Source organism: Amblyomma americanum, chromosome 1, assembly GCF_052857255.1.
Source record: "Amblyomma americanum isolate KBUSLIRL-KWMA chromosome 1, ASM5285725v1, whole genome shotgun sequence".
Classification (NCBI taxonomy): domain Eukaryota; kingdom Metazoa; phylum Arthropoda; class Arachnida; order Ixodida; family Ixodidae; genus Amblyomma; species Amblyomma americanum.
Window position 1 is genome coordinate 263,976,531 of NC_135497.1, and position 12,873 is coordinate 263,989,403.

The 12,873-nt window shown below is 48.1% G+C and overlaps 1 pseudogene; it reads right to left on the reverse strand.

Moving 5' to 3' along the window:
• Positions 1–3,886: 3,886 nt before the first annotated feature.
• Positions 3,887–12,459, reverse strand: LOC144117210 (uncharacterized; annotated as a pseudogene).
• Positions 12,460–12,873: the final 414 nt, after the last annotated feature.

A 12,873-nucleotide genomic window follows, 5' to 3' on the forward strand; every position in this document is an offset into this window, starting at 1 on the left:
CGGGGGAATCTCTGGCCATCCTTTGCAACATCATCGAGGAGGACTCGCTGCCCATGCCAGCTGATTTCTGCACCGTACGCACACAGCGCGTTTAGTGGCGGAGTCCGTTGATGGCACGCCCCGGAGCAAGTCGGCTTTGTGAACAAAACGCCGTTTCATTCAGAAAAGCAAGGACATGTAATTTACAGTCACAAAAATTAGTGCTTGGAACGGAAACACGACCTTCGGCGAGGGCTGCTTGATTAGTGCTTTGACATTTTCTCGAATTTTCGCCTTTAACGTTCGTTTCGCATTGTAACATGTCCTAGCGACTAAAACAATATGAATCAAGAAAGCGGGTTAAACGTTTTTGTTCCTTAAATCTTGGTACCGCAGTTGAATCTCACTCGGTCATTAGATATATTTTGTTTAGCACTCGTGCCTCATCGTGTTCATAATTGTCCGGCTGCATCGTTAAGCTGTTTTTCAATAAAATTTCGAAGACACCCAGTAGGGAAACTGGGGACCAGTTAGTTGATGGTGATTTAGTGGACAGAGTGAGAGTGCGAGAAATATGAGGATGAGAAGCACTGATCCAAGCGCGGTGTGTCTGTCGTCTCGTCCTTTTTCATGCGCTGCCTTTTTTTCCCATGTAATGCCACATGCGTGGTCCAAAAGCTTTTTCCAGGTGACATTAAGAAAATTCTCTAGCAGTGGTGCCGGGTTGAACAAAGCCCTGGCATTACTTGCCTTCTTGAACTCTAATCCTGTCTTCGTGTTCTGCGTGGCTGCCGCCGAATCGGACACAACTTTCTGCGCCATCTCCCAGCACGGGCTGTCCTTAAGGAGCAGTGACGTGATAATTGCAGCAACACGTGCTGCTACATGAGGCTGTGGGATGAGCACGTCGCCCTCGTCGAAGTAGGTCGTGGTGAAGACATACTGATCTTGGGAGTTCTACTTGAAGCTTTGGGTGTTGGAATATGTGTAATGTTACTTAGACCGTCGGCGCAGAAACAAAAGTAATGCTGCAACCCAATTTTTGAAAATTTATTTTAGATATCGCCGCCACGGTGGCTCAGTGATTATGGCGCTCGGCTGCTAACCCGAAAGACGCGGGTTCAATCCGGGAGCGGCGGAAGAATTTCGATGAAGGCGAAATTCTATGCGGTGTGAAACGGTGTCTCAGTATTCGTGCGTACGTGAGAAGGGCAAAAAAACAACAGGAAACCGATCGTCAACGGAGTTCTGTTGCGTTCCATTTAGTGTGCCTTCTCGACGGAAAGTCCTCACAGTGCTGTCTTCTCCCATCTCAGGAAACAAGACTCCGGAGAGCGCTAAAGACCAAAACCCGGAGCACGAAAAAGAAAGCGTGTCTGCGGCCATGGTTGTTTGTTCGAATAAGTTCACTCGGTAGGACCACTTTCTTCCTGGTAGTTATGAGTTTACCTTCTGAGCACTGTTTAATGTCGCATAGTTGTCCTGTGATCAAATTTCGAACTATTCTCCAAGGAACAAACTGGGATGTCGTATAGAGCTCGGAAACTTCTGATGAAGCGTATAATTTCTTGTCTCTTTCTAAACGCGTATCTCGAATCATTTATCTCAGTCCCTAAGCAAAAACGAACAATCAGGCAGGACAACAGCATGGGCGAACACTGGGCGAAAATTGGCAAAACTAGGCATGAACGGCGGTCCTACATTGGCATTTAGGCAAAGCGCTACCACTTTGACACATTGGTCTCACTTTCAGGCCAGTTTTGGGCCAACGTTCGGCCAATCTAGGGGCCAACGCAGGCCTGGCGTTCGTTCCGCGACATGGGCCTGTAAAGGCCTCGAATTGGCTTTCTAGATTTCGAACACTGGCATCCAGCTTTCAAACATTAACAGCCAGCTTTAAAACACTTGTATCCTGCTTTCGACAATTGGCACATGCAACATAACCCATTGCCCAATGACTGGAACTGTGTATGTACCATTCAACCTAGCAAATATTCATAAATGAGGGCGCCTAATAATTCCGAAAAAAGACCGGTTTATTGCATCGAGTTGCAAGGATCACGCTTCTAGCGCATGCAGAATGGCTTGCGCTGCTACAAGTAATCCTGGGAATTAATGGAAAGGAGGACCCAAGAGCACGGTGGCAGAGGCTGGAGGAAAAAATTAATTTTTTCATATTACGTGGGAGTGCATACACAATGTAGCTTTCCGATGTAACAAAGAGCCAAATGCGGAGCATTGGGAGGACCGGCTAACCAGCAGTCAGCTCAAGGTCCAAAGAGACCTAGTGAGCCACGCATGCCCGATGGCCACGGACAGTGGTGCCTTGGACTAGGGGCGCCAACCACGCTCAGCCTGGAAGACATCGGCAATCTTCGGACAAGCAGCAAGACTCCTTTATTAGAGCAATAAAGTTTATTCACTCACTTATTTTCAAGTGGGCTGCGTGCTGATGATTCAGGTTGGACAACACAGCTCGGCAAGATGCTGTAGAACGGCTAAGACATCTATAAAGTGCTTAACGGAGCTGTCCTCCTCTGAACTGATCAGTCATATCTGAAGCAATTGTTGCACTCCTCTTGCAAGACGACTCTTCCACTGCACTCCGGTCCACCTCTTGCACGATGACCTCACAATGCTTCGAGCCTGCAAAGAGAGATGAGGTCACGGTGAACCTAAATATGGCCGTCAAAAGACAAATGCAGAAATGATTAAATAACACTGAATTTTGTGAGGCACGGTCGGCGTGAAAACACTCGACACAATTTTACAGGATACTTTGTAACAACTGGCACCGCATTTTTGCACAAAGTGAAAGAAATTTAATTCGCCGTGTACCAATTTGGTGATTTTGAGTTTAATGCGCCGTTTCGCACCTCCAGTAAGATATTGAATGTGAAAAAAAAAACAAATTTATATGATATTGAAAGGAATTTGATGCAGAATTTTGTGTTAGTTTAACTACGGATCTCTAAATTGAGAGCGCATTTTTTATTCGAGTAAAGATGCACAGGTTGTAGCATTTCCTCCATATAGAGTCGAAACAGTTTTAAACAAGGGTAGTTTTCTTTTGATGGGGTTCAAAATAAATATACAGGATGGAAAAAAACTAGAACACCTTTTTTTATAATCCAGCAGTTTATCTTAGTCGCTTTCATTGCACGTAATACAGATTGGAAACTGACTTGAAAACCAAACAAAACGCTCGTCTTACATTCCAGAGTAATGCCTTTTTTTTGTTGAGAGATAACTTGGTAAAAGCTTTAACCATAAATTGCGGATTTCCTATTGCACCTGCAAGTGTGTTAGCCAAAGAGAAACAGCGCGGACGTAGTACACATATCCTCACCGACTGGTCTGTATTGGAACACAAAACAGTTCCGATTCCTCTGCTGCATAAGCTGTACATGACAAACATATTCCTGAATGCATCGGATGTCAGGTCACATGAATTCAAACCTGCTGTTCGACATTGTAGCGAATGTTCGGTGAATTCATTGCACCAAAGACGAAAAATAAAGTTCTTACCATTCGGGCAGATCTGCACTGAGCACGACGTCAAGCCAGACATTTGGCAATGAGAGCAAGTACATAGAAGTCGTCCTCGTGCTTTGTCTCGTTCTCTGTTCCTACCGAAAAAAGTAAAGCCGCATGTAGTCAAAGCAACACTAACTCCTCAAATCACAATAATTTCCGAACGTATCTCGAGATAAAATATTTGTAATACTTACAAATAAGATATTGCAGGCTAGGGAGGGAACCGCGTCGGAGCTCTTCATATAGTATCAGATGTGGGTTTTCGCTTGCCCAGACTACGAACGGAGCCAGCTCGAGTATGCATGCTCTTTCGTCGCGCTGGTTGTGCGGTTGGACGCCCGCCGTGCCAGACAAGGCAAGACTCGTCCAGTCATGTATGTGTCGTGGCGATGCATAGCGCTGTGACGAATGACAGGGAGACAACGGTGATGTGGGAAGGAGGGGGTGGTGGCTGCAGGGGGTAGAGCCATTTTTTTACACAACTTTTGTGGTCGCAAAAAAAAAGTTTTCAGCTGAAAGGTACAGGAAACAAGGTCATGCCGGAGAGGGGGGGGGGGGGGGGGGGCGAACGGTGCAGCGGGCAGCTGCGCACGGGAAAAACAGCTAGGACAAAGTGAGTAAAAATAAAATCGCTTCGAGTAGTAGGGGTTAGCACCCTTGCCTTGAAAAGGGCACGTCCGGAAGATGAGTAGTTGAGATACGAGACTTCAAAAAGGGGACCGGGGCCGAAACAACTGAAAGAGGTTTGGAATTCTCGGAGAATGAGTCATAAGCAGTTTTGAAGGCAAGGGTGTGGAAAACGCGGAAGCGTCAAAGTATTTTTGTAAAGCCACAGGAGAAGCATCGTAAAGCAATAAATCAAATATTATGCAAGCAGATTCGCATACGGGACATGTGGAAAACAAGCTAGGTTAACATGGGCCTAACACCATTTGGCAGTAGAATTATTCGCTGGTAGTCGAAGAATCCTCCAACTTATTGTTGGTTTGGAAATTTCATGCAAAAAGCTAGAACGAACAAAACTGTGTTGAATAGTGGCTCGAAACTATTTCCGTGGCTTTTCATCGATAAAGGTAATCTTCGAAAGCAAAAAAAAATTAATTTTCGAGCAAATAAGTAAAGACGTCTACAAGAGCTATAGCCCTCAATGAAAATTACGCAACAGAACAATAAAATGCACAAAAAACAACATTTTGAAACTTTATGATCTGCAGAAAAGGAAGGAAAAAGCAGATCGAAAAACACAGGGCAAGGCGCGATCACAGGGAACGACGTACGGAAGCGTAGGAATCTCTCACCGCGTGATCGCGTGCGTGTATGAAGCGGCGGGCTAATATTTCACGCGTGCGCTACTTATAAGTCTAAATTACGAGGCCACTGTTTCGTTTCTGGGCGTTACCATAATTGTGCACAAAGTCGGCTTACGGAATGCACTTGCACTAAGTTATTATGTTTTATTTAGAATCTCTATTAAGCATACACCCACTGCGCAGTGTGGCATTGAATTCTCTAGAGTGATGCAAAAAGCGCTTTTTTAATTAAAAAAATTTATGAAATGAGTCATTTGATTTTTTTAGAAGGAAGTCCTCTTTTGCTGGTTTCCAGATAAGCAGAGCGTGCAAAAGCGCTTTCAAATACATAAATTACAAAAAAGGCGGGTTATTCTGCCCAGAAATCGGACAAAGGCGACAGCGTGAGCTCTGTCTGTGCACTTCAAAAGAAAAAAGTATATTTCTTTATTAGCGGCTAGGCTAAGCCATATATAAATACAGAAATCATTACAACTGGGTCATGCCAACGCACATTCGTTAATTACTAAATTTACGAGACATTCTTGAAGGAATCTTAGTGGTTAGTTGCAGCGAACGAACAGAACAGAAGTCGATGGCAGCAGCAGCATTGTTATAAACCAAGCGAATGCGTTTGGAATGCTTCCGAATGCGTTTAGAAATTGTTGCGAAGCACCTTAGAACTCAACTGATCAGCGACGGAGCCCGCGGCAGACGCCGCCGTGCCGCGCCCCGACGGCGTTGACATATACTCCTCCTTTAGTTTCTCCTGTACGAGACCTCACTTTGGCAGGCGCGATCTGCTGACAGCTTCGGTTTCATTTAGTGTTTTTTTCATAACTCTCCTCTATCTCCGAATGCGCAGTCGGAAAATATATGTTGTTTATCCAACTTCACGCATGTGCTGCGAAAGTATTCGGTAAGGAAAAGATGAATAAACTTAAATTTTTGAACTCGCACAAGCCCAGCCCTGGAGCTCAAGCGAGTTTTAGCGCGTTCGAAAATTATAAACTGCCGAGATGGTACTCGACAATAAAATCAATCTTCTACCCAATATAATTAATGGTACAATGTTCACCAACATCTGCCATGTACCTTTAACACAGGATAAGGGGTGGCAGGCCAAGACCAATACAGCCTGGTTTCGAAAATGTCCTAGTCAATTCTGGCAAATAGTGGGAGAACTCTGGCTAACGTGGCCCACGATAGCCAGATTTCGGAAATCGCTTAGCCATTTCTGGCAAAGAGTGGGAGAACTCTGGCTAACAGGGCCCATGATATCCATGATTTGATGATGGCATAGCCAATATCAGATGCCCATTGGCAACTCTGGGCCTACTTAGGGCCACGCTTTGCCAGTGGCTTTCTAATATTTGCCCGCTGTGATGTGCTACCTGAGCAGGTGGTAGGCGACTATGGCATAGGCTCCAGGAATAGCAGGGGGAAGGTTTTAGTAAAGTTCGCAGAGAGAAATAATTTACGCGTCATGAATCTAGGTGAAGCTCTTGGCAATGTAATGAGCAAACACTTTTTAACTTTTGGAAGTTTCGATGGGGCTGACTCCGGACATTTCTAGAAATGCTTACAGCACAGGCTAACAGATACCATGTTTTTGTCTCCAACTAGCCCTGAAGAAATATACAGCCTAATATATAATTTAAAAAACAACTGCTCCTCTGCTTATGATGGTATCAAAGCAGCATCAATAAAAGCAATTTCTGACTTCATATGTGATGTGCGCTGTCATATAGCAAATCTTACTTTAACAACGGTGTTAGATCCGGGGCTTGTAGCAGGCCACCGGTTTTGGGGGATTGCGCTTCGATCCCACCGCTGCCACCAGTTGTTAGATGCGGGCCCCTGGTTCGCCTGTGCCGTCTCTCGCCAAGGTCGGTGTCCCCGGGTTCCGGATCGGGAGACTGCTGTAGTGGGGTTGACGAAGAGATGAGAGGGTCTTCGAGGTGAAGAGATTTACATTTATACAAAGATTGAAAGAGTGAATCGGGAGCTGGCGAACACACGCCAGATCGCTGCTTAAATAGGGTCCGCTGTCCCCAGGTCCCTAGTTGGGGAATCTAGTTCATTAAAAATGCGTCGAATCACTGTGATGTAGATCACGTGTCCAGTCTTCCGGGTCCGCCCCCAGCCACACACTCTTGCCACTTCTGGCAGATTAGTGTCCGCGCTGTCCAGGCTTCAGTGATGAATAGCCCGAAGGGGGTCCCATTGAGAGCGTCGAAGGTCAGTCACCTGCACTTCACAGCGGTAGTGTGGGGGCGAATGGATCCCACCGCAGTTCGCAGAAGCTTTCACGTATGGGTGTGGGAAAGCACAGTCTAAGTCGAAGTTGTTTTCGAAGCACGAGGGAGACGTTGGCTTAGTCAAACCCGGCCGCATTTGTCACGGCTGATTTGCAGTTCCGCCGCTCGCCGGCTCCATCCCGCCGTCCCCTCCGGGAGAAAAATGTGCCGGGTGGGTCCAGCGTTGAGAACAAAAGACAAGTTCACCAAAGCCGTTCTCAGACAGCGGGGAGCCGTTTCACCCCGTAAACAGCAGGGGGGGGGGGGGCGGGAAGGACCCTTGTAGACGCCACCACCTGCACTCGTAGCGCTGCAACCACATCGACGGCCCTTTGAAGCCTCGGTAGATTGATGATTTCCAGTGGCTTTAATATTCTTGGCATGTTGGCGTCTCCAAACGTAACAGCTCCTCCGCGGCCAGGACAATCTCGATCGGCCAGTGGTCACAATCACTGGTCGAGGAGAGATGACTTGAGTTGTAGCGTGGGAGGCCCTTCTTCATCTTGTCTGCAAGCACAGAGTAGAGTACTAAACCTCGGACAACGGAGGCATTAGTCGAAATCAGCCACTCAACATGGCGCCACTCCCCAGGCAGTGCACGAAATTCACCCGAGAGCCGCCAGGCTGTTTTGCAATACTACTGCATTGTCAATGTAAACGTAAGCACAAAATTTTGTAGCTGACAGCAGTAATCTCGGCTACTAAGAACAGCTTCCATGTCTGCCAAATTCGCTGCCAAAGCCCGATTCGCCGAACACGGCTTGAAGAGAGGTGGCAAATTTGGAAGCAAAAGAAAAAGGATAATAGGACACCACGCCAAAACAAAGCTAACTAGTACAAAAAAAAATACAAAAAGGCACCGAATTGCCACCGAACGGATACCTCAACTATGGGAATAACCTGCTCAATCCGTCGGGATTGCCATGACATTTGCCCCTTTTGTATCGCACAGAAAAGTTATATTGCTGGAGGGCTAGACTCCATCGAAGCAAGCGGCCATTCTTGGGCGGCATTTGACGCAGCCATGTAAGCGGACAATGATCTGTCTCGAAAGTAAATTTCGCCCCGTAAACATAACAGGCTAGCTTCTGTGCGGCCCAAACCAGACAAGCGCATTCCTTTTCCGAAGCGCTGTAGGCTTCTTCCCTTACGGTTAACTTCCTGCTGGCATAAAGGATAGGGTGCTCCTCATTGTCGTCTCCGACTTGGCTTAATACGACCCCCATACCCCGGTCGCTGGCGTCACACTGGACCACGAATTCCTTGCTGTAGTCCGGCGCGCGTAACACGGGCCGCGAAACCAGCACGCTCTTCAAGCTCTGAAACGAAATTTCTTTTGCTGCGTCCCAGATAACGCTATTCGGCTTTTCTTTGCGAAGCGCATCGGTCAAAGGACTTGCTAGCTGTGAATAGTTGGGTATGTACCTTTGGTAGTACCCCACCAGACCGAGAAATGACCGTACATCTGTTTTAGTTCGGGGCTGCGGGAATTCAGCGATAGGGGCTATCTTGAGGTCTGACGGTCTCCTCGTCCCTCTACCGACAACATGACCAAGATAGGTGACATGTGAGCAGCCAAAACTATATTTTTCGGCCTTAATGGTTAGCCCAGCGTCCCTCAAACTCGTCAGTACCCTCCTGAGATGGGGAACATGGTCTTCCCAAGAGTTAGAAAAAATGGCCACATCGTCAAGGTAAGGCAGCGCGAAATCGTGCATGTCCTTGAGGATGATGTTCATTAGCTTTGAAAAGCTAAAAGGTGCATTCTTTAGCCCAAAACTGAGCACCAAAGGTCGGAATACCCCCATGGGAGAAATAAATGCTGCATGCCGACTCGCGCTTTCCGAGAGGGGGACTTGCCAGTACCCTCTCACTAGGTTTAGGGTGGAGATGTACTGTGCCGCGCTAACTGTCTCGATCCTTTCTTCGATGTTCGGTATTGGGTACAGCTGGTCCTTTGTTATGGTATTCAGCTTCCCGTAGTCCACGCAAGGTCGCGGATATTTGCCTGGTGCCTCCACGAGTATCAGCGGGGAGGTGTAGTCGCTCTCTGCTGGCTCTATCACGCCAAGTTCCAGCATGTGCTTTATCTCCACCTCAATTATTTCTTTCTGCCTTGGAGAAACTCTGTAGGCTTTCGATCTTACTGGATCGGTCGAAGTTAGCTCTATCTCATGCGTGATGAGATTTGTCTTCCCCGGCCGGTCGCTAAAACTCTCCCGGAATTCGCACAGCAGTTGCCTCAATTCTTGGAGTTGCTTTTGTTCTAGATCCATGGTGCTCGCGGATCGGGACACGATTTCCTCTATGCTGTTGGTAGCATTTTCTTTCATGCTGCCTTTCCACTCAGGGTTTTCGGTTTGTAGCTCTTCGGGGATATTTACGGCCATGTTTACAACCCCGCTCCTTTCTACATAGGGCTTCATTAAATTGCAGTGATAGATCTTTATCTGCTGTCCTCTCCCTGGCATTTTCAAAGTGTAGTTGGTCTCTGAAATCTGATCCAAAACTTCCACTGGCCCGTCCCAGTGAACTTCCATCTTATTTTTGCGTGCGGACCTGAGAATAAGCACACGATCCCCTGCCTTGAAGGTTCTCAGTCTAGCATTCTTGTCGTAGTACTTCTTCGCCGTGTCCTGAGCCGTTTTGAGATTTCGATCCACTAGTTCTCGTGTGGCACTCAGTCGGTTTAGTAACTGCAACACATACTCCACTACTGACTGACTCTCTCCTGTCCCCTCCCACATTTCTCTAAGCATCCTAAGCGGGGAACGAAGAGCCCTTCCGTACACTAGTTCTGCAGGAGTGAAGCCCGTCGCTTCGTGCGGTACTGTTCTCAGGGCGAACAGCGTTGCCGGGAGGCAACTTTCCCAATCGTCTTTGTGCTCATAGCAGGAAGCACGTAGCACTCTTTTGAGCACTGAGTGCCACTTCTCGACGCTGTTCGATTGAGGGTGGTAAACGGAGCTATGAATCAACCTCACCCCACACCTCTGTAAGAACGTGGTTGTGAGTGCGCTCGTGAAAACTGTCCCCTGATCAGCCTGAATTTCTGTCGGAAAGCCAATTCGAGCGAAAACGGACAGGAGACCGTCCACTATCTCTGCCGAGCTAAGCTCCTTTAGCGGCACCGCCTCCGGGAACTTGGTAGCAGGGCATATCATAGTGAGTACGTACTTATAGCCTGACTTAGTTCTGGGTAGTGGCCCGACGGTGTCAATGACCAGACGTCGAAAAGGCTCCGAGATAAGTGGCACCAGCTTTAGCGGGGCCTTCCATCTTTCTCCTGGTTTTTCGGTGCGCTGACACGCGTCGCATGACTGCACGTAGCGTTCAGCATCTCGGAAACATCCCGGCCAGTAGTATTCCCCAAGCAGCCTTTCCTTCGTTTTGTTCACACCGAAGTGCCCTGACCAACTGTTTCCGTGACAGAGGCCTAAAAGGTCAGAGCGGTACTTTTCAGGCACGACCAGCTGATCAAGCGTCTTCCCCTTTTTGTCCCTGTAATGGCGATACAGCAATCCGCCTTTGTGGTGCAATGTCACGTTACGCCTAGCAATACCCTCCTTGGCTATGAAGTGTAACTTTGACAAGCTAGGGTCTCTTTCCTGTTCTGTGATTAAGGAGTCTCTGTCAACGCGCAACAAGCGATCCATGCACAGGGAGGTGGGCAATAACATGGAGCCTGGACTGCACGCTTCTTGTAGGCTGGCATCGATGGGGCTACCTTCGGTAACAGGTTCCTGCTGCTGTTCATGTGCTCGAACTGCATTTTCTTTGCTTGGTTCCGCAATCTCGGGAATTCCCTCCCTCTCACCAGTTGCCTCTGATTCCTGGCTGTACCTAAGCTTGGAAGCAAGCTCGCGTGATTTGGACCTAGTCAGGGCTTTCACTGTCCCCTCAGCCAGCTTCTGACCTCGATCGCAAAGCAGCTGATTTGACTTATTGGAGAATAGATACGGGTACTGCAATGAAACAGCCGACGAGACGGCGGCTTCTGTCACTAGCTCGCCGAACGGGCCGGAAATCACCACCCTTGCCATAGGCAGGCACACACTCTGATTTTCTAGTACCTGTCTTATCCATGCTACTTCCCCAGTAAAGTCTTCCTCCTTGACATATGAGGGGTGAACAATGTCCATTGTTGCCCCGCTGTCCCGAAGGACCCTGCACAATTTTCCATTTACTTGGAGTTCGTGAATATATGGACGCAGAAGTTCCAAGTTCTCATCACTGTCGTTGGCATATGAGAAAGCTAATCGCGTCTTCGTACACCTTGCTGCAATATGTCCAGTTTCCTGACAGTTGAAACAACGGAACGGCTTCCTGGCCTCGAACTCCTTCGTCAATGCTTTCTGAGCTCCGGCCTGCTTGGCACGATCCTCAGTTTTTTCTGGGGCCTGTTTAGTGCCCTCGACTGTCTCGCGATTCCTAAATTGCGATCGATTTTTGGGAATGAAACGCTTCCTTAAACCGAACGCTTTCTTTTCAGACTCGCTTGACTCGGAACTCAGCTTTCTCCGTGTTGCATATTCGTCCGCTAGTTCTGCAGCTTTCTCCACTGTGCTCACATTTTCTCTGTCTTGCACCCATAACTTAACGGCCTCAGGGATACTGTTATAGAACTGCTCGAGGCCTACACATTCGACAACCTTATCTTTGGTGCCATATGCCTCCGCGCCCTTCAACCACTCTGTAAGGTTGGCCTTCAAACTGAATGCGAATTCTGCATAGCTCTCGCTGCTTCTCTTGCTGGCACCTCTGAACCGCTGTCGGAATTCTTCTGCCGAAAGTCAGTACTTTCTTAGCAAACTCGTTTTCACCTTCTCGTAGTCATCGGCATCTTTCGCGTCAAGCCTCGCGACTATAGTGGCCGCCTCACAGGGTAACACCATTAGTAGCTTTTGTGGCCAGGTCTCCTTAGCGTAACCCCGTTTCTCACACGTCCTCTCGAAATTCACGAGGTAATAACCAAGATCCTCGCCAATCTTATACGGCTGCATCAATCTGTCCATAGGAAACGATTCGGCCTGACTCACTCTCTCTGGAGTCACGCCTCTCGAACTCTCACATTCCAGTTTCTTTTGGTCATTCGCAAGCTGCAACCTTCTGAGCTCCCGTTCCTCTCGCTCGGCCGCTAGCTGTTGGCGCTCATTTTCCTCCTTCTTTCGCTCAGTTTCCTCTCTCTTTCGCTCCGCTTTGAGGAGTTCCCATGTATCGCTAACTGTTTCTGCATTGGCCGTTTCCAAGAGCAATGTGCAAATGTGTGACTTTTTCATCTTCTCCTCTACATCTACACCCAACTCTTCACACAATGACAGCAAATCTGACCTTAGCAACTACATTAGATCCATGTTTACTGTTCCGAGCCTTGAACTTTGCTGCACAACTGTTGACGTGAGCTACACACACTTGTCTCACTGAACAACTTCCCTCGATTCCCAGCAGTTCAATGTATTAACCCAAACAATTGAAGCCTGGCGAATCTCAAGCAAAGTTCAAGCACTCACCCACGGAAGCAACACCACGCCGCATGGTCGATCCAACCGCTGCCAACCAGTTGTTAGATGCGGGGCTTCTCTCCCGTAGCAGGCCACCGGTGTTGGGGGATTGCGCTTCGATCCCACCGCTGCCACCAGTTGTTAGATGCGGGCCCCTGGTTCGCCTGTGCCGTCTCTCGCCAAGGTCGGTGTCCCCGGGTTCCGGATCGGGAGACTGCTGTAGTGGGGTTGACGAAGAGATGAGAGGGTCTTCGAGGTGAAGAGATT